This window comes from Meriones unguiculatus, chromosome 11 (assembly GCF_030254825.1).
Source record: "Meriones unguiculatus strain TT.TT164.6M chromosome 11, Bangor_MerUng_6.1, whole genome shotgun sequence".
NCBI classification, from domain to species: domain Eukaryota; kingdom Metazoa; phylum Chordata; class Mammalia; order Rodentia; family Muridae; genus Meriones; species Meriones unguiculatus.
The window spans coordinates 25,719,694-25,744,804 of NC_083359.1; positions in this window are offsets into that span (position 1 = coordinate 25,719,694).

Consider the following 25,111-nt stretch of genomic DNA (forward strand, 5'->3'; position numbering starts at 1 on the left):
ATGTCAACATTTACTTTCAATTGGTCTTCTCCAGGTGGCTTGTTTCTCTTTGTTTCTCTTGTGTCTCTATTGTCCTATGCAAGGGACATTTCACACAATGTCTAGAATGTTTTGGTTATCATGACTCATATGGGAACAACATAGTATTGTCACTGAATGAGCAGAAGGCAAGGATGGTATAAATATCCTCCAGTGTTTAGGGCAAGACCCCATTCTCTCTCCTAGCCCATAACAAGGAAATATTCCACTCTTGCATTGAGTATCTTTACTGGTCTATCTTCCAGCTATCAATAAATTTGGACATTGTTTAATTTTGTTTTGTTTTGTTTTTAGAGTCGGGGTCTCTCTGTGTAGACTTGGCTGTCCTGGACTCACTTTGTAGACCAGGCCGGCCTCGGACTCACAGAGATCCACTAGCCTCTGCCCCCCAGTGTGCTGGGATTATAGGAGTATGCCATGACACCCAGCTCATTGTTTAATTTTTTTCCTATTACATTGTAGCTATATATTTTTTAAATTTTATTTTATTAATTACACTTTATTCACTTTGTATCCCCCAATAAGCCCCTCCCTCCTCCCCTCCCAACCCCACCCTCTCTTCCCATTCTCCACCCAAGTCCACTATAGGGGAGGTCTCCTCTCCTTCCTTCTGGTCTTAGTCTATCAGATCACATCAGGAGTGGCTGTATTGTCATCTTCTGTGGCCTGGTAAGGCTGCTCCCCACTCAGGGGGAGGTGATCAAAGAGCAGGCCAATCAGATTATGTCAGAGGCAGTCCCTCTTCCCATTACTATGGAACCCACTTGGACACTGAACTGCCATGGGCTACATCTGTGCAGGGGTTCTAGGTTATCTCCATGCCTGGTACTTGGTTGGAGCATGAGTCTCTGGGAAGACCCCTGTGTTCAAATTTTCTGGTTCTGTTGCTCTCCTTATGGGGTTCCTGTCCTCTCTAGATCTTACTATTTTCCACTTCTTTCATAAGATTCCATGCACTCTGCCCAACAGTTGGCCATAAGTCTCAGTGTCTGCTTTGATAGTCTTCAGGGCAGAGCCTTTCAGAGGTCCTCTGTGGCAGGTTCCTAGGTTGTTTCCTGTTTGCTTCTTCTTCTAATGTCCATCCTCTTTGCCTTTTGGGATGGGGATTGAGCATTTCAGTCAGGGTCCTCTCTATTGATTAGTTTCTTTGGATGTACAGTTTTTAGTAAGTTTATCCTATGTTATATGTCTATATGAGTGAGTATATACTGTGTTTTTCTGCTTCTGGGACAGCTCACTCAGGATGATTCTTTCCAGGTCCCACCATTTACCTGAAAATTTCATGATTTCCTTGTTTTCCATTGCTGAGTAATATTCCATTGTGTACCACAATTTCTGCATCCATTCTTCCACTGAGGGGCATCTGGGTTGTTTCCAGCTTCTGGCTATTACAAATAAAGCTGCTACAAACATGGTTGAGCAAATGTCCTTACTGTGTACTTGAGCCTCTTTTAGATATATGCCTAGTAGCGGTATGGCTGGATCTTGAGGAAGTGCTATTCCTAGTTGTCTAAGAAAGTGCCAGATTGATTTCCAGAATGGTTGTATAAGTTTACATTCCCACCAGCAGTGGAGGAGGATTCCCCTTTCTCCACAACCTCTCCAACATGTGTTGTCACTTGAGTTTTTCATCTTGGCCATTCTGATGGGTGTAAGGTGAAATCTCGGGGTCATTTTGATTTGCATTTCCCTAATGGCTAATGATGTTGAGCACCAACAGCACAGGCTCTAAGAGCAACAATCAATAAATGGGACCTTGTGAAACTGGAAAGCTTCTGTAAAGCAAAGGACACCGTCATCAAAACAAAATGACTGCCTACAGATTGGGAAAGAATCTTCACCAACCCTTTATCTGACAGAGGGCCAATATCCAGTATATATAAAGAACTAAAGAAGCTGAAAAGCAGCAAACCAAGTAATCCAATTAAAAAATGGGGAGCAGAGCTAAACAGAGAACTCTCTGTAGAGTAATATCGAATGGCATTGCTTAATTTTTAATTATTTTTTCGTCTGCATGCGAAAATAGGCTTCGTTATAATATTTCACACATGTATATATCATTGTGTCCTGCTTGTGTTTCTCTTATAATCCTTCCTTTCCTCCTTTCAGATTATTCCCCTCTATGTTCAGCTCCCTCCACCTCTCTCTCTCACACACACACAACTCTATATTTACTGTACATTTTGTCTATCTCACCTCCCTTTACCCTATCTTATTCACCCTTTCTTCCTCTTTAGATCTACCCCTCCCTCCACCCACCATCAACTTTCATGTCACCCACTTACAACCACCTTCACCCCTAAACACCCACATAGATTCTGCATACAGGCGAAAACATGATATTTGTCTTTTTTCATCTGGCTCTTTCATGTAACATGATGCTCACTGAGTCCATTTTTCTGCAAATAACATCATTTCATCAACTGAATAAAATCCACTGTGCATATACTCCACATTTCCCCTATTCATTCACCTGTTGACGGCATCTAAACAAGCTCCCTGTCTTGGCAGCTGTGAAAATTACAGCTGTAAGCATGGATGTGCAAGCATCTCTGTGATAATGTACCATCATCAAGTTCCTGACCCCACAGCAAACGTCTTAGAATTTATTTGGCCTGAGCAGGTCTCTGTGTATTTGAGGGTGTTTATTCACATTGTCAATCCCATTCCTGAGTGCTCCGTACAACTCGTCAGCAAGTCCTGGCTGCCATGTTTAGACCTTATGACTCTTTCTTAGTTGACAGGAATCAACAATGAGTCTCAACTTATTTCTCTACAGAAGGCTTAAAATTGTTTTTTGTGGTTCTTTGAACCTTAGGCCCATCGAACATCCATTGTTAGTATAGTCAGTGATATACTCTGATGAGAGAAAGATGATAGGCCTACTTCAGATAGGCATGGTTGTAAGACAATGCAGTAGGTACAGATGCCAGCCTTGCCTTCCGTTGGCTTTCCACCTTTGAGTCCACATAAGAAGGTGTGTATTCCTCTTGTGCTTTTATTTGGGGATATTTTTCCTGTGCCTCTATAATAAACTCGGTGTTTCATTTTGATCTGAGCTAAAGAGTCCCAGTTAAAACACAGGCTGGAAATAGTCTGGTTTTCTTAACCTTTAATTCAAGGTTCTTCCTTCTCCCAAAGCATGAAAGTTTAGAGAGAAGAGAAATGGTGCCAGAAAGAGCCTATGAGGTGGCCATAGATGGCACCTCTCTCAACCTTTTACAAAGGACAACTGGAAAGGCCTTCCCTATTTTTGGATGATTATCCAGAAAGGGTGACTAATGCCTGGGGTCTTGCTTTGGACTCTAAACCATATAATGTTGCAGAATCCCAAGTCCTCCTCTCAATGAAGGGCATTAACAATCTGCTTCAGTTTCAACACATCAAAAGAGGCTTGTGGAGACAATTATTTGCTGAAGGGGCGAGTGACCTTGTTGGACTTGACATTTATTTTATCTCCCTTTGAAAACAGTTGAAATTGCACAGTTGATATTCTGTGTTTCTAATCCTTCGCCTCTAGATGGTTACCAGAAAGAAATAATAGTAATAAAAAAAAAGATTAGATCTGGCTTTTGACTCGGGATAGACTTTGGAATTGTTTCTTTCCAAAGAAAAACAAGTACAAGGCTCTGGCTATAAACGGCCCCCACACGGGAAGAGCTCCTGATCGCCCCTGGTGGTGCCTGCCTGAGGACAGAGCAGTTTCAGCGGCTGGCCTTGGACCAGCCAGCTTCAAGTTCAAATTCTGTGCCTGGCTCCAAGTTGGCTGGAGAACAGTGTCTCAGCAGTGCTAGTGTTGTCTGCTCTGGGGCAGGCCATTTCCCTGAAGCGACCCCGCCCTATGCTTGTTCCCTGACCTCCTCCCACAAATCTGGGATGGTTTTCTAGAGAAATAGCTGCTAGACTTCTCCACCTATTCTGCCCTTGCTGTACACAGCACCCGGTGCCAGAAAATATTTGAAGGGTGGATTCCAACACCCCGCAGTCAGCACCATTCTCCCTGGCACACTTTGTGTTATCAGAAGTTTTTGTGACACTCCTGTCAACACCAGCCATTTCTTTCTTTCTCTCTCTCTTTCTTTCTTTCTTTCTTTCTTTCTTCCTTTATTTCGTTCGTTCTCTTTTTTTCTTAATTGTGTTTGTATGCACAGGAGTGTGTGTGTGTCCACAGGCCCATGTGGAAGCCAGAGGTTGATGACAGATTTGTTTCTTCCTTATCTTCTAAGACACTGAGCCTTGACGTCACCAATTTGACAAAACCAGGTGGCTGTGACAGATCCTCTTGTCTCTGCCACATTCAGTACTGAAGTCACAGGCATAGAGTGCCAGACCTGGCTTTTTATGCCAGTGTTGGAGATTTGAATTCAGGTCCCCTTTCGTTATACCCACAGCGTCATCTCCCCAGCTCTGATCGTCTTGCAATGTTTCTTTATGACCCATACTAGAACGTACATCTTCACTGGTGGAGCACACCTCCAAGCTTGCTGAGCCTTCTGCTTTCCCAGCCTGTGATGACAGGATTAAATTCAACGGAACAAAGAGTTCAAAAGGCGCTATGAAGTGGCTAGTCAGACAATAAACTCAGATTCAGAAAATTCTATCCCCATGAAAGAATTCCGTATGTTGATTGTTAAAAAAAAGAAAAGAAAAAAGAAAGAAAAGAACAGGGAAAGCAAAAGGGGACGTGACCTTGGATGTTAGGCCAATAATGAATGTCAGGATTTCTTTGACTCTCTGGGGGGAACTGTGAGCTGATGTACTCTTATATTTCCTGCAGAAGGCTGTGCTAGAATGTGTGGAATCGACAAGGGATGCTGGGAATCTGTGGTTTTAATGACACTGCAGAGTCCGCTTAGAAATACAGAACATCACCAAGAGAACAAATCCAGCAGCCTTCCCCTGATGTCATCCTCACTTGTCCTCATTAAGGATCCAAATGTGTAGGCAAGCTTCCCTGAGGTAGCCTGGGCCCTGAGGACGAAGCAGGATGTCACTTTCAGGTCACAGCTCCCTGCTATATGACTCTTCCTGGGGCCTGAGCTTTGACTGACTGTGCTCATCGGAAGCCATGGCCATTGCAGCCGAGCTGTGACTCAAGCAGATGGCTGATGGTGACAAACCTCTGCTGATCGGTGATGAAAATACCAGAAGCCACACTGCAGTGTATACAATCCGTAAGGCTATTTTTTTTCCTTTGTACTGCTGGATTCTATTTTGAGAACGGGTCAATCTTTCCTATGCAGGGCACTCTCTGAAGGAGCAATCATGCCAGGGGTGTGTTTGAAGTGCCTACTGCAGTTTGTCCAATTTGAAATTAAAAAAAAAAAAATTAGACTTCAGAATCACACTCTTACACTCAGGTTTCTTCTAGACGGCCTGTTAGTTGGAGATGGAAGAAAGAATTCCATTTTCCTTTTACAGAAACCGTCAGAGGCAGTCTCAAATTGAAACACTAATTTAAATTGTTCTGCCTCTCTCTGTTCTGAAGAGGTGTTGTTAATGACCCCCTCTCACAAAAGCCGGAGGGGGGGTGAAAAAGAGAAGAGAAGAGAGAGGAGGTTCAGGAATAGGGCTTGTTCGCTGAGTGTTTGTCTAGCATACAGGAAGCCCTGGGTTCAATCCCAGCGCCCTCTAAACCAGGCATAGTGATGGATGCTTGTTCTTTCATGAGATATGAAGTTCAAGATCACCCTTGGCTGAAAAGGAAGTAGGAGTCTAGTCTGGGCTATGTGAGACTAGCTTGAAAAGGGGAAAAAGGGGAAGAGAAAGAGGAGGATGGAGAAGTGGGAGTAGAGGTGGGAGTCACGGAAGGGCAGGACCTGAACTCCGCATGCTCCATCTCTAGGTGAGTCCAGGCATTGTTGGAGATGACTTTCGGCACGAATGTGCTTATGGTGGCATTGCTTCGCTTGTTCCATTATTCCTAAACCCTTGACAATTAGAATCACGTGCTGAGCTTTTATAAAATGTCACCTTCTCGCTCAGACCCCATCCTCAGAGACTCCATAATCTAACACATTTGAACTAGAACCAGGCAACCTGTAGCTTGAACACCAACTGTGACATATCTAACCCAACAACCAGTGCATGAAGAGGTGGCACTCATAACTGTTGAAGTCACAGAGCCAATGGCAACTCAAGTTAGCCTGCTGCAAAACCTGCTATCCTTGAAGGGCTTCTCAACCTGTGGGTCATGACCCCTTGGGTATTGAATGGCATTTTCAAAGGGTTCACATACCGGATATCCTGAATACCAGATATTTACATTATGATTCACAACAGTGGCAAAAATCACAGTAATGAAGTCACAACAAAAATAATTTTGAGGTGTGGGTCACCACAACATGAGAAACTGTATTAAAGGGTCGCAGAATTGAGAAGGTTGAGAACCGCTGCTCTTTGAGGGTTCTGCTAGATCAGTAAGCAAGATGTGTTTCCTAGTCCTTCTTCTGTAATTGACTAGCTGCGTGATACTGAGCAAATGTTCCTGGGATGCTCAGAGATCCCTCCATGTAATAGGGACTATATAGCTGCCTCCCTAAACTCATTACACTATGCAGATCAAGTTATGAAGAGCTTGTGGGGTGTTACACGTTACACGTCACAATTATTTAATCTAGTGATGGCCTTCTCGTATTTGGAAGCTTCTCATCTACACAGATTCATTCAGTGAGCCGCAGGGAGTATGCTGTATCTACAGGGGGCTGGGTGGGAGGGAGTGTGCTCCCCCATGTGGTCATGAGGCTTTACATCCACTGTGTGTGTAACGGCAGGGATACCCTACCAAATGAGAATCCCGCACTTGGAGGGTGGGGAGCTGCTGCCATGAATAATGCCTGTGATCACTGCGAGCGCAGTAAATGTTCAGAAGTCACTGGGCCTGGCGGTCACAGAGGCTAGAGACTAGGGATAAGGCAGGACCCCAAAAGCCTCTTCCTCACTCTCAGCCGAGTGCCTTGGTACTGGATGCCCTCTCTTTCTCTTTATTAACTTTAGCTCTTTGCTTTCTTCCTTCTGGCCAGTCTAACTACACATCCCGCAAGCTTTCCTACTGACCTCGGACCCTACCAAAACCTCTTTCCTTCTTGCTGGTCCTCATTACCTTTTTCTCAATGGGATTTACAAGAAGGTGTCTGACACAAATTCTAAAACTCTCAAAACTCAATTTTTGTCTTTTTTTCATTACATCTGAAGATTTTAATATTTTATTGTTGTATACGTACTGGGCACACAGTATGGCGCAGGTTTGGGGGTCAGTTGACGACATTGTGGGGAGTGTCTCTCATACCTTTCCATGAGTTTGGGGGATTGAATTTAAGTTGTCAGGTTTGCATAGCAAACACTTTTTCCCTCTGAGCCATCTGGCTCCTAGCTTTTACCTTCAAGCAAATTTGGTTTTAGGGTGGTTTTTGTTGTTGCTGCTGCTATTTTATCATTTTATCAAGCCTTCTTCAAAAATCCAAGCAGAAGAATGTCATCCATCTGGACCGGGCCAGTGAACAAGATTAAAGGCAATGGTTCCCATCCCAGTCTGGACAGGCATTATCATCCAGGCCAACAAGTCTTTGACTCCTTCTCTATTACTCAGCTTTCAGCCACTATATGAAAATACCAGAGATAATCAACTTAAAAGGAAGAAAAGCGGGTAGCTGCTGAAGTCCACAGTTGCTTGGCTCTTATTTGGAACCTATAATGATGAAGATCTTCAGCATGCTGGGGAACAGATAGTAAAGTAGCTGGGAAGGGATGGGAGGGAAAAAGGAAATCCCAACATTGCCTTCAAGGATGTACCCTCAATGACCTAAAGCCCAACCTGAAGTGCCTTAAATGTATTCACCTTTCCAATCAAAATTCTCATGTTATTCATCTTGTCTGTAAGTTGCAGCAGGTCAGATTGGGTCAGGCCAGGGACTGTAACACATGCATACACACCTTTTCCGCTGTAAGTGGGTGTTCTCAGGACCACTCCTGTGGTATGTGTGATCGTTTGTCTGCAGTTTTGATTCCAAAGTTTAGCTAGAGTCTGATCCTACCACGTGGCCCTCAGTCTCTTACCACTCACTTGGACCTGCCTGCCCCTCGCCTCTCCCCTCTGCCGCCAGTGTGCAAGAAGCCTAGCCCTCACTCTCTCCCTCCCTTCAAAGGAGTCAAATTCTATAAATAAAATAAAATTAAGTTAAAAAAAAAAACCTGACCCCATTCAAAGGCCAAAGGTTGGCATACCAAATTTTCAGCTTCTCACTGCCACAAATGATTCCCAAATATTTTGTACGTAAACTTGCTCTACTCTAGGCACCTAAAGCCTTATCCCTAAGAATCTACTTTCCCACTCAAAAAAAATTTTTTATCCGATTTTTTTTGTAATCTGCTCTCAAGAGAAAAGATAATACCGTAAGATTATGCTGTAAATTCTTATGTAAGGATTTATATAATTTGCTCATTGGGTAAGGGTTTAAAATTTACATAATGTATAGCAATATTTGACTTTAGATTTATGACAAAAGGCTTATAGTTAAAAATATATGTGTGATTTAACTCTTGTTTAGAGCATGTGCATGTGTGCGTTTGCATATATAAACCCAATTCAACTCTGTGTGTGCATGAGTGCATGCAACTTGGGTGCAACTCTCATTTAAAGATGTGTGTTTAATGTTTTAAAGTAGCAACCATGTTGATCGCATGGCCTGCAACCAACCATGTTACTCAAGATGACCATGTAGCATAAAGAAACATTTATAAAACTTCTTAGTCCTAATGAACTCTATGATTTTATCACCTCTCAGACAAAGAAAGCAACAATCTTGTTTTAACTTGGTATGGATTTTTATAAATTCAAATTTATATTCTTACAACATACTATATGTGTGATTCAACCCTGGTTTAAAATATTCTTTATGTGATGGTGAAACCTCAAGGTTATAAATGTCTACTCAGATTAACAAGCTAATTCATGTCATTGCTAATATGTGGCCATGACATGCTTATATTCTGAATGATTTAGTTACAGATTATAGACTGAGTTATTGGATATGGTTAAAGCTCATAACTTTGGGTCAGTAATTGAAAGTTTGTGCTTAAATAATCTTAAACCAAGTGACATGACTCCTAAGATACTTTTAAGTCGAGATATATTGATTTTAGAGACATTGAATTGTTTACACTGATAGAACTTAGTTTTGCCTTCTGAAAACTATGATTATGCAGTCTTTGCTCTCAAAAAGGTTAAAAATCACTGCTTTAAAATATGTTTAGCTTGTTTTGCTATTGTTATTAATCTATGATATAGCTTTAGATTTTCATAAGCTGCAGACGTTTTACAAACTTAATGATACAGGAAACTGTTATGCTCTATAGTGGTATACCATATAAAGGTCAGAAAAGCTTCCGGTGTCTTAATGGACCATGTTTATGAATTAAAATTTTTTATTCTGATGCTGGAAGATCTCCAATTCAGAATTATGATTTTTAGGGTTCTAAAACCTCACAGGCATGGAACCCAAGTCTCAGTCTTTAATGACAATTAAGAAATGCAAGTTAATAGTTAGTCATCTGGTAAATGGTCAAATCCCCTCACCATGCTACTATTGCATTAAGACTGTTTAAAGCTTTGACATTTATCAGTGGAGTTCTGATAAATTATTAGTCTAACTCTGGAAAATATATTCCATTACACAATTCACTATCATAGTTCCAAGCTCAAGACTTTAAATTTTCTTGGGTTTGTATTTTAAGTATAGACTTAAAAGTGTTTCTCATTGTGCTGAATTTATATACATCCAGGCTTCTGGATAAAGGGAGAGAGCCCCTCTTTCATGATATGTAGTCATGCTGAAAGTCAACATCAAGTGAGCTTTTGCCCCTTCTGCTCTACAGGAGGCTTCTTCCTTCTCTGTGCTTACCTTAAAGAGCGTTCACGCTTTTAACACAAAAATGTTTCTCAAGCTTCTAATATGACACCAATATGCATGTCTTCTTGAGGATTGGTCTGGTGCTATCTGTTCTAATGTTAGGTGCTCGTCGTCCTGAGATCTGCTTGACCCCAAATGACCTTGTAAACCTTGCCTCTCTGTTTGACCAATGAAATGCCGACACACCTGGGCAAGGTGGATGGTGTAGGTGTGGCCAAAGTTCTAGGGTTTGGGGAACAGGAGAGGATTACTGGAAGAGGAAGGTAGAAGAGAAAGGAGAAAACAGAGCTGCCATGGGAAGGAAAGAGAACCACGTGGGCTGGGAGGAAGGACAGCAAGAATGGTGTGGAAAGGTATGACCCAGATGAAAATACAAGCAAGTATTTGGGGATTGTGGATGGAAAGTAGTCCAGATAGAAATGACTAAAGCAGATGACATGATATGGGCGCTGGGAGATAATGAGATAGTGTAGGTGGAATTATCTGCCCAGCTCAAGGTGAAATAAGGCAACTCTAAAATGTAACACGTGTCTGTGTCTTTATTGATTGTGATAGCAGGTTAGATAACACCACCGTAATAATGATAGGGCAAATAATAAACATCATTAGCATGTACTTATGAAATTACTGCAACAGCATCTACTGCCTTTTTCTGCAGCATGTATTTCACTGCAAACAATGGTGATGCTAACATGCTTAAAACTTATCTTCTTTGTAAACTTAAAAAGATTCTTGTAATCTACATAAAATCCACTTGAATCTACCTCTCAGGTCAAATGGATTCCAGATAAGTACTGCCAATCAAACCCATGTTTTCCATCTATTGTCTTATTCCTCTCTAGTTCCCTAGGTTTGGGACTCCCCTCCCTCAACTACCAAGACCATGGGCCTAAAAGACCATGGGCCTAAAAAGTTTCAAATATACATCTAAAAATTTTTTTTCTCCCTAACTCATTTAACTTTGTCTTCTGCCCTTGAGATATATATATATATATATATATATATATATATATATATATATTCTGCCTTTGATATATACATGTTCCAGTATTCTGCCAAGTCCAGGTGTTCCCTGAGATATGCATTAAATACAGTTGCAAAGCAGTTACCCACAGGTGCTCCGGCTCAGCCTTGCAGACCACTTCAGCCAAGCCACAGATGTTCTCACAGATCCTGGACATCCATGAACCAGCCAGCTCTCCTAAGACTTGATCAGTATCTCAATTTTCTTAGGGTCCCCAAAGATGACCCTGTCCCAAATTAGCAGAAAGTGATCTATAAAAAACACAATGCCCCTCCACTCCTACCCCACCACCTTTCTCGTCCCTCACCTTTAATTAAACAAAAGGGAGGAATGTTAGTTTACAGGTGATCCCACTAGCCTCCCCTTGGGGCTCTAGCAAAGTCTTATGTCATCACCTGTGGCCACCAGTGGTACCCACCACTGCTGCCACCGAATAAAGGGACTGTCCCTCATCACCGCCAGTTCTCTTTGTGTGTGTTCAGGTCTCCCTCTATCCCTACATCCTCTCTCTCTCTCTCTCTGTCTCTCTCTCTCTCTCTGCATTTTCTCTCTCTCTGTTGCCTTTTTCCAACTGTCCTTCTCTGCACTCATCACTCTGTCCCTGACCTTGTCTGTCTACCCATCTACATATCCCCCTCCACCTCTCCTCCAGACCCTAATCCCCTCTCCTTTCCCCCACAATAAACCTCCTTAAGCCAGATATGTTGCATGATATAATTCTTCTAGGGATTACACCTTGGCATGGGCTGGCCATGGTGCCTCCCCCTCCCGTCAGTGCATCATCATAATTATACATCATAACAGTAAGAGTAATTAAAATACATTCTTTCAGTTATTTTGAAATATAACTTACTTTATTATTGATCGTAGTCACCAGAACCTCTTCCGCCTGTATCACCAAGACTGTTTGCCCTTTGAACAACAGTTCTCCTCTCCCAGGCACACATCCTCCAGCAACTGCTCACCATCATTCTGGACAAAGGGCTAATATCCAAAACATGTGAGGAGCTACTCAATAACAACAACAACAACAACAACAAAAAACCCACGAATAACTTACAAATACATAAAATGAACAAAGGACAGGAAAAATAAGCACAAATCACCAACAGCTATATTTTTAAATGCTGAAAAAGAACAAATAATAAGAGTAATGCAAATTAAAACTACCATGAGAAAACACCTCACAGCTGTTAAATCAGCTATTATAAAAAAGATGGAAGGTAAGGATGATGGGACTGTAAACAAAAGAGAACTCTTCCACACTGAGGCTGGGATTGCTCCTTAATATAGATATTTGGAAAAATGCATGTAGATTCCTCTAAAAGCAAAAAAGTAGAATTATCACCTGATTCAGTAATCCTACTTTTGAGTATACATCTGTGCTGTCTGTTTTTTTTTTTTTTTTTATGTCAATTTGAACCAGACTGAAGTAATTTTAGAAAAGGGAGCCTTAATTGAGAAAATGTTCCCACCAGATTGGCTTGTAGGCCAGCCTGTGGTACATTTTCTTGATTGCTGATTAATGTGGGTGGGCCACCCCCTGGGTGGGTGAACCTGGATGATATTAGAAGGCAGGCTGAGGAAGCTTCAAGGAGCTAGCCAGTAAGCAGCACTCCTCCAGGGTTCCTGATTTAGTTCCTGCCTCCAGTTTCCTACCCTGCTGGAGTTCCCGCCTTGATTTCCCTCAGTAATGGACTGTTTCTTGGAAGTGTGAGATGAAATAAGCCCTTTCTTTCCAAGCTGATTTGGTTATGGTGGTTTATCATATCAATAAAAACCCCCAAAATACAACATCCAAATGAACTGCAATCGGTGAGAGAGAAAGGAGTTTGCATTTCTCTATTTCATCTCCATTCTCAATGGTCAGAGTGTGGAAACGACCCGAGTGTGTGCATTGACAAATGAGTGAGGCATTCTATATATAGTACAGACACACAGGATGCTATTTAGTCTTTCAAAAACCAGGAAATTCTTATTTTGTAGGTGGGACTAGATGAGATGAAGCTAAATCCAAAACACAGAGACACATACCAAAATTAGCCCAGGCTAGCCTGGAACTCACATTTGGAAAATACATATAGGTCAGGATCTCAAACCTGAGGTCCGTCTATCTCTGACTCCTCACTGTTGGGATACAGGGGTGACTCAATGTTTCACTGCTATAATGATTTCTTGACCCCCATACTTTTCCTCCCTTTCCCATCATCTGTCTTGGGACAGCTGGGGACACCCCCTGTGTTTGTGCTGTATACCTTCACCACTGTGCAGCAACAGGATTATGCTGCTTACACCCAACACTCATACAAGCTCCACACCTTCCCAGGACACACACAGTAAAGGCCCAACTCTGCTACCAATGTACATAGGCTGGTCCCTCTCATCACTCATCTCACCACACACACTCACTACCTGCAAGCTACCTTGATCTATCTATTGTGCAAACCCTTTATACTCCTACTGACCAAAGAGGCTGTATCCGTAATGGTCCTATATGTCGCATTGGCTGACATAGAAAACCTGTCTTCACTCTGAAAAATCTTAGAATAAGCAGCACATTTTATGAGCAAAAATTAGAGACAGCCATCATGGTATTCCAAAACACCATGAATGTCTCCCTTCTAACTTGTCATAGCTGTAACTTCTTACTTGCCTTTACATTCACTCCTTATATATCTCTACTCACTCAACTGTAACCTCCAAAGTCTGACTTTGCTCATCCGTCCGTGTGTGAGAGCTGTGTATTCCTGGCATTTAGCGCAGATCTGGCTCTTGAATGTACAGTAATAGTGAAGTGAGTTAAGTTACTTAACTTTATTCAAACTTGTTCCCTTTGGATGGACTCTGAACATGTTCTACCTTCGCCATCCTGTCTTGTCCTGTCCCTGGCTTGCCCTTCAAAGGCATGTAGCTTGCAGGCCGTGGGTGAAGAGAAGTAGGAGAATTTCATCTTTGTTTTCTTCTTATTAGCTCAGTATAAACAATGAAGGAAGGCAAGCCTCCAGATAACAGTCAAGCCAGGAGATAGAAGTTCTGGGTCATCAAGTCAATGAGCTGATAAGTCTTAGGCTAAGCAGGCCTCACAGGAGGGCAAAACACACATTTCTATCATGTCTGAGCCTTTATGCGATAGGGAATATATTCTGTATTAATTTCTCTTCCTGTGTGACTGTAACAAAACACCTGACAAAAGTGACTGAAGAATGGAAGGGGAAGGCATGATGGCAGGAACATGAAGCAGGTAGCCACTTCATGTTTGCAGTCAGGAAACAATAGGGAGAGGACAGGAAGTAAGACCGGGCTGTAAAATCCCAAGACCCGCCTTCACCAGCCCACTTCCTCCAGCCATGTTCTAATTCTTAAAACTTCCACAGCCTTCTACAAAACAGCGCCACCAAGTTGGAAATTAGGCCTCGAACACATGGTCCTATGGGAGACATTTCCCATTCAAACCACAGTAACTCATTGTAGCACCTAAGAAATGCAATAAGGCCCATGCTGCATCTGTGGGAAAGGGCTTTGTGTTGGAACTTTTTTCCTTCTGGACAGAGTGAGAGTGCGACAGAACATATGGTCATACACTGACTGGGGACCAGTGGTCACAGGGTTCAGCACTGGAGAAGGAGAATTAACAGATACAGACCCTCACTCACAGAACTCATGACCTCACGCATGGGAGTGCGCTTGTGTTTAGCCATGCCTTTGTGCAATGATTCCATTAGGCCTTAAGTAGCATCAGAAAAACCATGAACACAGAGGCTTTTTTACAAGTGCAGAGCTAATAAAATATGAAGAGAAAATCCATAAAAAGTTTGATTAGGCAATCTAAAGTCATATGAATAACTAATTACAGGCATTATGTGAACTTCTCATTCCGTCTAATTACCGTGAGGCACAATAATAAGATTTGTCATGAAACATGTCATATTCATTTTGCTGTTAATTTATTTGATCACAACTTCCAACTTTGTTCTTGAATGCACAGTCTGCACTGTTTGTTGTTCACACTGCTGCTCGGGGCTTAAAATATTAGAGGAAAATTTACTCACCCGCCCTCTTGTCATGAAAAGATTTATGACGGAGAAAATGTTGAAAGCGTTGCATTAGTATCTGAGTTTCCTGATTCTTTACAACTTAATCTTTAATCGCATGTATTCAATTACAGGGAGGGTGGGGAGTCACAAATCTTGCAGAGATGGAAATCTGGGGGTTTTCATGGATCCTGTGGAAGCCTGATTGCCTGATGCCATCCTTCTGGCTTAACTAGGACAAATTCTGCCACTAAGAATATATCTTGGCTTCCAAGCCCTGAGTACCTTGGTGCATTTATTTAATTGTATTACTGACAATATTGTTTGTGATATTAATATACTAGTGATGCAAGAGGTCTTGAAGAATTGGTCTACATGAGAAGAGATGGAAAATCACAGACTCCAACACCACTGGGCGCTAACAGAATAACAGTCCAGGACACTTCTGAAGCATGTACCATGGGCCAAGCCTGTGCTGTTTGACTTTCCAATGAATATTTCCAGCCAGTCCTCCTCAGAGGGAACAAGACAGGCTTATGACTTCCTGGCCTTTGATGTTTGAGAGGATCTAGGACATTCCTGAGGCCATAGTAGCAGGACAACTGAACCTAAGTGTTAGAGGAGGTCATTAGCCTATTTCCCCCTCCTTCCATTCTTTCTGCTGTTATTCCATCTCTGTGATTATCTAGAGGTATATATCTTCCAAAGATATATACCTCCTTAAGGCAATCTTTGTTAAGGCAAAACTACCAAACAGGAGAACAGATTGTCTCTATCCCTCCATCTCTCTGTAGATTTGGGGTTGGGTGGTGAGCTCTCATTGTATCAGTTTGTCATTCAACCATAACAGGAGTTTTCAAACGTACATACCACATATACCTATGTATAATTTTGATGAGGACAACCTGAATCCCTCTGAGCAATGATATAACTGGAGAAAGTTAAAGAATCCATAAGCAATCATGATGCACTGAGTTGAGTGCTCCATTGGGAAATGTACGAGATTCTGTAGGAAGCTGTAGCCCAAATCTAAAGGAAATTATCCAAGGCTTCCTGGGGGAAGAGGCATCTTTGCCGAGGCCTGTGGGACAGGAGGCAAATAACCAAGGAGCTGAAGAGAGGAAAGTGGGGTAACAAAAACAGTGCAGTGGAGATGGCGAGGCTACCATTGTGTTCAGTGTGTAATAGTCCAGGCTATCTTGTGGTTAATATTTCCAGAAAGCTCTCTGTGTACTGTAGTACCTGATTTTCTCAGTATTGATTCATCAGGGACTGTTTTTATTAATAAATGTTTAAGATTCATTGTTTAGAGTCTAACGAGATGGTTCAGCAGTTAAGAACAGGTAAAGTTCTTCCACAGGGTACAAGTTCAGTTCCCCGCACCCATGTTGGGAAGCGCACAACTACTTGCAACTACAATTCTAGGATGACCTCTTCAGACACACGAGATATGCACACACACACACACACACACTTGAGTAAAGGTAAAAATAAGTCCTAAGAAGACCCATTGTAGTTACAGAAGGCACTTGTTATGGCCTTGAGAATTCAAACAAAGGCTTTGCTTTTTGCATGTTTCTGTATGTGCAATACAGCATACCCACATGTGTGTGGATGCACACACCTGTTCATGCACATTTGGAGTCCAAAGGTAAATGACAATGTCTTTCACCATAACTCGTATTCATCTGGAACAGGAACTGTCATTAAAACTGGAGCTCAATGACGGACTTCTCATCACTGGTATGAGAATTCTTCCATTTTTGCCTTTAAGGACTGGGACTACTGGCTGGCACGCAAAGACTACCTTTGTACTTGGGGCTTGGGGATTTGAACTCAGATCCTCAAGTTTGAACAGCAAGTATTCCACCCACTGAGTCTCTTCTCCAGACCTATAGACCCTACTTCCACCTTCCATACAACTCGCTGTGGAGCTGGATCATGCTCAGAGGAGGGAGAGAAGGAGGGAAGTCTAGTACTAATGACGGCTTTTGAGTCAGACTAGGAAAAATTCCTGATGTGACACCAAGGCCTTGGAGTCAGGCCCTGGCCTCCCCCCTCTCACTACACACCTCGCAGAAATTACCCGACCTTTTGGAAGCTCTGTTTCCCCACCTATAAAACTGGAGTAATAAAAGGTCCTTGTCGAGACCGTGGCGCAGATTAGCGCGGTAATGCATGTGCAGCATTTAGCATCCTCCTCTGCTTGGCGCAGAGCCGCCACACAATAAATGGGTTAGCTATTATATTATTATAATTAATTCAGAGTGTAAATACTCAGGTGCCCGCTCTGTGCTGCTTTTAAGCATTTGATTTCAGGTTCTTCTGGCCTCATGCCACACCAGCCATTGCTGCAGCACCCATTCCTCCCATGTCCTCATCAGAGGTTCTCTTAAAACAAGCACTAAATCACTGGGCTTTGGGGAAGCTGGTTGGTCTGTGTCATGAGCAGGCTTTAGAGTCTCCCATGGACTGTTCGTTTTACAGCAGTGGGTGGATTTGTCTGTCCTGGATGCCTGCAGCCTTTGGTTATCACTGACATGGGAGCTGATTCTGTGCCCTGGGTGATGTTTATTTTTTCTGTTGTACAATGTCCTATTTGCTATTCATTCTATTAGCCACTAATGTCTTCTGGGCCCTTATACAGCCTGGCTTTAGCAATGGTTTTCTCTTCAAAGGTCATAGGGGATTATTAAGCTTCCATGATTCATCTCACCCCAAACCATTCTGGAGCACATGCTCAAACAGAGGAAGTCAGCAACCAAAATCATATTAGTGTAAAAACTAAAGAAAGAAAGCAAGAAAGAAAGAAAAGTGAAAATTGAGTCTGTTTCCCCATTAAAGAATAAATCAACTCGCTGGGTTAATCACAGGCTGCATAAGCTTGTGGGGATGAATTCAGACCCCTTGTACCCCCTGAGAGCAGGATATGCTACAGGCATTGATAACTCCACCTTTGGAGGGACGCAGATGGACAGATCTTAGGGGCAAAAGTGGTGAGCTGCAGACTCAACAAGAGACTTTTGCCTCAAAATTAAGGTACAGACTGACAAAAGATCTTTGATGTCAACTTCTGGATTTCACCCTTACACGGCACGTGCACATATGCTTAGACAATGTACATGTGCGCTCACACATGCACACACACAGTAAAGATTCGAGGGGTCATGGAGACTGAAGAGGACTCATTCCAACTAGACAGGACTTCTAGTGGAGGGAGGGGAACACCAACCCACCCACAAAAATTTCGACTCAAAATTTACCCTGCCTACAAGATGTGCAGGAATAAAGATAGAGATTGAGGGACTGAGTTCAACCAATGCCTCGCCCAACCTGAGGCCGACCCCATGGGAGAGAGCCAATCCCTGACACTATTAATGCTACCCTGCTATGCTTGCAGACAGGAGCCTAACACAGCTGTCCTCTGAGAGGTTCCACCCATCAGCGGATCAATGCTGAGACTCACAGCCAAACACTGGGTGAAGTGTAGGAAGACTTGTGAAAAACTGGGGTGGGGGAGATAGAAGGACCTGGAGGGGACAGGAGCTCTATAAGAAGACCAACAGAGCCAACTAACCAGGGCCCAGAGGGTCCTGTGGAGACTGAAACACCAACCAAAACCATGCATAGACTAGACATAGGCCCCCTACACACATGTACCCGATAGGTAGCTCAGGCTTCATGTGGGTTCCCTAGTAAGGGGAGCAGAGGCTGTGTCTAACATGGAGTTTGTTGCCTACTTTTTTATTACTTTCCCAGGCAAGGCTTTTTTGACAGGCCATTGGAAGAGGACGACTTGCTGAGCTTCCCCACTAAAGAAGATGAGATTTGATAAGCTGGGGTTGGTGGGTTGGGGGCTTCTCTTTTCTGAGGAATTGGGGAAAGGGAGGGGAAATGAGGGAGGGACCGAGTGGAGAGGAGGGATGGGGCTACGATATTTTGAAGCATTAACAGCAATACTATTTATTGATTGATGGTGGATACTGAGGGAGTGTCCTGTTCTCTAACAGTGCCTACAGAAACAGTAACACCATTCTGAGAAGCTGGAAAGTGACAAGAGAGAGAAGTCTGCTGGTGCTGTCAAATGTTAGGTTTGCAGTTGTATACAGGTTAATTTCAAAGTCATTTGTGGAAGAGTGTGCAAGTCAAAGTGCTCAGTCACACAGTTGGCAATGAAGATGAACAAAAAGGACACATAGGCCTAGATACAGGCACCTTCCCAGAGGAGACAGCCAGGTTTTTGATGTCCCACTGAAAGGGCAAATGTTTTACCAGAGTAGGTAACACAACTCCAAACTGTCTAGCCTCCGCCTAAAATGGAGAAAACTGAGGTGCAGCGGTCCAAGGTTATGGTTTCAGCTTCTTACCTTTGAAGTGTTGTATGGATTTTCCAGCCTGTGCTGCAGTATACAAATAAGGTTTAAAGTTATCTCTCAGCAGAAACTGACTCAGCATCATGACAGGAGACATTTAGCTTGTGGCTTCACAAGGACAAATTGCCCTAAGCGTGCATGCTAGGAAAGGGGACTCCGGGTTCATCTTGAAGGGGCAGACATTCAGCAAGAAGCTAGCAGGCAGTCAATTAGCAGTCAGCTCTATTAGCTGGCTAACAAGGGAGGCCCTCATCTGGGGTGGGGATGGGACCCACATGTGACGGTTTGGGTGAGGATGATGCCATCAAGAGAGTTTGCTAGCCAAGAGCATATGAGGTGCAGGATTACCTGGGTGTCAATGCTGTACAGAAAGGCATTGGAAGGGACCAGAAAGTGCTAGCAAGGTAGAGTCTGATACTTTCCAGCATCAGTAGATTCTAGGTAGAAAGGAGGGAGAGTGAATGCTCCAGGTTGGACAACCAGAAAACTCTTTGCTTTGGAATTCTGAAAAGCAAGGGGCATGAAAGTTCTAGGCAGGGTTACTGACAAGCTGAGATTTCTCTCCTGAGTGGAAACAGATTGTCAGAACTTAGAAGCTGCTGCATCTTTTACTGACAAATTGCATGCAATTTCTCCCCCCTGGATGCGGGTGAGGGGGCATGCTTCAAAAACAGATGAGGAAAGGGAAGCTGAGAGAAGGAAGGGACAGCCATCTGTCAGCTTCTTTGGTATGACTTCAGGACAGCTCCTGCAGATGTGCCCACAGCACCAAAAGCCAATTCTCCAAGCCTGGATGGCAGTCAGCAAATCCAAATGCCACCAAGTTATACAAGAGTATCTCATTCAGCTCTAGGACATAGAGCCTAGCCTCAGGGTGGGCTCAGCTCTCATGTGACATGAACACTCTCTTTGTACCAAATTAAACCAATTTTGTAATGCAGAGGAGCGTAATTAAATTGAAGATTTTAATTAGGCATGGTTTTGATGAAACTTAACGGGAGCAGGCAGGAACAGTTTTGCTGTCTATTAAACATAATCCTGTGCAGTGAAGAGCTCGCTAGTTGATGATATTTAATAGTTAACACAGGTCTTAGCTTCTTCCCCAGTGTCATCTTGGAGGAGGGATATAGGAAAGAGCAAGAGAAGTGATGAGAGAAAAGCAAAGTGAGACTTTCATAGGTGTGTATGTGTGTGGGGGTAATCTCTGTCAACGGAACATTGGTGTTAAGTTTTTGGGGTACCCAGTGAGTGTTTCTTTATCTGCCAAAATGGGAAACAGTGAGGATCCTGTCCAGGGATGCTTTGCTGCGATGGATTGGGAAGGAAAAGACAAGGCTTCCCGCAGGCTGAGAGGCTCCTCCAATGGCTTTCTCTGCTAATTGCTTTGAGCCTCTCAATTTCACTTCACAAAAATTTGGATCTTCCCCGGGTCTCTGAATAAAGAAGCAGAAAGAAGCCATTAGGGAGCAGCTATCTGGGAAGAGTCTTTCCTCAGGACTAAATGTTCAGATGGATCCGGGAAGGCCAGCTTCCCTAGTGTGGCTGCCAGTGTAGAGACCCAGAAACAGGGACCTGCTGCAATCATGAAACAGTGGGCAAAGCAATGGATGAGTAAGTGAGAACTCTAGAACTCTCTGGACACATGCTGAGTTTAAAATTATCATCCAGACAGGTAGTTTCACAAAAAGTATCTTGTCTTGAAAGAGACACCTCACTTCTTTCCTTTCTCCTTTTCTTCCTTTTCCCAACAGTTTCCTAAGGCTTCGTTGTACAAGCACAGCATCAGGCACTATCCATTTTGACAAATGTGTAAGAGTTCAAGTGTCCTCCTGCCCTCAAGGGTCTAACAGAGTAATCCAAAAGATAGGTACTGGGGATGTATGAGTGACTCTGAAAAGCCCAGGAACGGAATCACCAAGAAACCATCCTCTGTCTTAGATAAACAGCAAACCGCAGTGGATATAGAAAATCTGACCTATGGCTTGTTTTGTAAATAAAGCTTTATTAGAACACAGCCATGTCCATTCATTTACATATTGCCTATATATCTTTTATTTATTTTTAAAATATTTTTATTATTTTTAAATAATTTTATGCATTCACTTATATCCTAGCTGTAGCCCTCTCCCTCTTCCCCTCCCAATCCTGCCCTCCCTCCCTCATCCCCTCCCTTTCCCCTTCCGAGTCCACTGAGATGGGGTGTCCTCCTCTTCTTACATCTGGTCCTAGCTTATCAGGTATCTTCAGGTAGATATTTTATCTTTGCTGTGGTAAGATAATTGAAGGGAAACACACAGCTCCGACAACCTAAGATATTTGCCACGTGTCATTTTACAGAAAAGTTAATCTGAACTCTGACTTTAGATGATTAGGGAAGGGCTCTTACAGATAGGGCTTACCTCAGGCTGAGAAGGGGAGAGTTTAACTAAGATGTGAGCTCCATATGGTGTGTGAATACACACGGTGACAGGATGAGGACAGTTTTAATGAGTATAAGTACCCAGCTATCTTGTGATGAAAAGGTGGTGCTCGAATGACCTGGATAAGCAGAAGAGGGGAGAGAGACATTTAAGCCAGAACTTTATCTTGGGACCTGGTGAAGGGGTTGAATGTGTTCTGAGTGCCCTGGAGAACCACTGACGACTTTTAAATAGGATTGCGATATGATGTTATCATTAGAGAACATTCTGGCCACTATGATGACGGTGGCTTGAGGGTAAATGGTCTACATGAATGGTAGCAGCTTGGGTCAAGTTGGTGTTAATACAGGTGAAGAACTATGGCTAGATTTGGAATGCCTCTGGACAATAAATGCAACAGCTTTTGGAAACATGGTAAATGTTAGAGGAATTAGTTAATAGAAAAGATTTGAGAGTGAGCACCCTAAGATTTTTTTTTTTTTTGGCCAGAGTGACAGGGTACATGAGAGTCCCATCTGCTGATGTTGGGAGGACAGAAAGTTGTGTGGATGGTTTAAAAGTTCAATACAGGATGTGGGGTGTATCTCAGAGAAGGAGAGCTAGCTTGGCATGCACAGTGTTAAGATTTACTTAACATTGCATAAACCAGGTGTGATGAAGTACTTCTATAATCACAATATTTAGGGGTTAGAAGCAGGGGGATTCAAAGTTCAAGATCATTCTTGGCTACATATTGAGTCTAGGACCAATGGAAAAGAAGAAGGAAGGAAGAAAGGAGGGAGGGAAGGGAGAGGGGAAAAGGAATATTCAGCACAGAGGCTCGTTCTTAAATGAGTGAAAAAAATAAATAAATGTTCAGTGCTTTTTTTACCTTTTTAAAATTGAGATGCAGGTCATCTTCCAAGTGGAGATGACAAGAAGACAGCAGAATGGATGACCTGAAGCATGAACAAGAGGCTCAGGCTAAAGATAAAAACCTGTGAGTCATGGGCATATAGAAGGCACTTAAGCAAAGGGATAGCTTGAGCTCCCCTAGGGTGGAAGGTAAAAAGGAGAGGAAATAAAAGGTGCAGCTTACGATTTCTTGCAGGTTGCTCAGCCCTGGGTTGGCCTATTACTCATAGCTATTTATCAAAGCATTAGGCAAAGGATAAAATACTGAAGAGACTTAATTAAGGAATATGCCTAAGAAATGCAGCAAGTTATTCTTAGATACAAGCAGTTATTTTGAGATGAGTCCGCCAGAGGTTATATCACATAGATAGTCATGTTTCCTTTCCTATAATGAAAATACAAGTAGTGAATGCATTGGTTGAATGGCCAGGAGGGAGGATTGCTCTCTTGAGCATTTAGTCGACGTCATATTTTTTCAAGTTGACTGGTAATTGAGTTGTTTCAAGAGGCAGTTCCCGTTCAGAGCTCTTTAGCAGAGTCATCTGACCAGTTGGTTAAAACTAAGAATTCCCTGTACCACTCTGAATTAGCCAGGAATCTCTAGAGGAATAGAACCTACAGAATAGCTACATACTACAAATGCTGATTTCTTAGATTGCCTTATACAACACAGTCTGGGTAGTCTAACACTGACTGCCTGGACTCTGAAGAAGCTGAGAGCCAGATAGCTGTTCAGCCCACCAAGCTGGATGCCTTGGCAGCCCCAATCTGGTACTGAAGTCCTGGAGGACTTATGTAGAATGTATGGTCTTTCATGCACATTGTCAGGCCAAAGAAGCCAGAGGATGGCCACAGCAATGGTAACTGAAATGGAGATAGACCGCCTCTAGAAAAAACAAACAAACAAACAAACAAACAAACAAACAAACCAGAAAGCAGACAACTGAGTAACACTGGCCCATTGCATTCCGGGTGAGTGCCTTCTGCCTCAGCTTATCTTCCTGGAAATGCTCTGCAGACCTCAGAGGTGTACCTTAGTTGATTCTAAATCCAAACAAGTTGACAAAGATCACAATCTACCTAGAGAAACTGACAGAGTCTGCAATAATATCTTAGAAATTTTGCTTTTAACAAAGACCCCAGAAGATTCTGATCTGGAAAACCCATGGCTTGTCACCTGGTGCTTTTCTTGGCTATTTCAAATGCAAACTTGGGATCTGTATCTCTCAGATAACCTTTATCTTCTAAACTGACAGGGGTCTGGATTTGTAAGGTTGGGGTGAGATATAAGCTTTATCTTTGTTGCTATAGCTCAACTGGAATGTCCCCAATGGCATGTGTGATAAGATTTAATCCCCAAATGGCCACCTTTGGAAGGTGGTGACAGTTGAAAAGATGGTGCCTAGTGAGAGGCTTTAAGTTTTTAGAGTATGTCCTTGAAGGGAATTATGGAATGCAGGCATCTTGTTCTTCATTTTGCTTCCTGGCCAAGATGATATAAGCCTCAAGGCAACTAGCTTGTTCTCCCACATGCTCCCCACCACAAGCACTGCCCCAGAGCAACAGGCTCAAACAGTCATAGACTGAAACCTCCCAAACTATGAGCCAAAATAAATCTCTTCTCTTTATAACCTGACCACCTCAGGTATTGGCTACAGTAACATGGAGCTGACTGACTCACACATTCGACGTAATTACTGGTGGGTGGGTCACATGCTTTCTTCCTTCATTTTCCTTCTACCTCTTTCTCATTCCTCACCAGGACCTGAGAGACAAATCATGACTATCCCAGCACAGGCATGCACATAACTGTACCGTATTATCATGTATACCTAGTGTCCCCTCCCTCATCCCTTTTGCCCATCCCTTTCTCTATGGGCTTATTCCTACTCTTCTGTCTTCCTCAATACCACCTCAGCCAAACACATCATCTCTCACTCAGGCCACTCTCAGGGCTTCCTGACCATTGTCTTTGCCAGCCTAATCACGTTCACTTCTACCTCACCTTCCAAATTTCTGCATGAGTTAATGTTCATGAAGTAAATCTGATTTTCTCTGACTTCTGTTCTGTACAATAGACATAAATAAAACTCTGTTGCCTGTTCATGAATGTGTCCGTTCCTTGGTACAGTATTTAGTGGCTGCTTTGGAGTAATAGCAGTCTCCTTTCCTAACAAGGCTTTCCTCATCCTGAGTGAGTGACTCCAGTCCCCTCTATGCCTGCCCATCTGAAGCTACCCCTCACACCTGTCTTTTCACACTGCTGCACCTCTCCTACTCGTTGCCCTGTATACACAATCCCTTCCTGACCCACCTGCCCATGCTCACTTGATCTTAGGATCATTCATTCTATAGCTCCAGGCCAATTCTGATCCTTTAACACTGAACCAATGCAGATTTTCCCTATGTGCTAAGGTTTTCC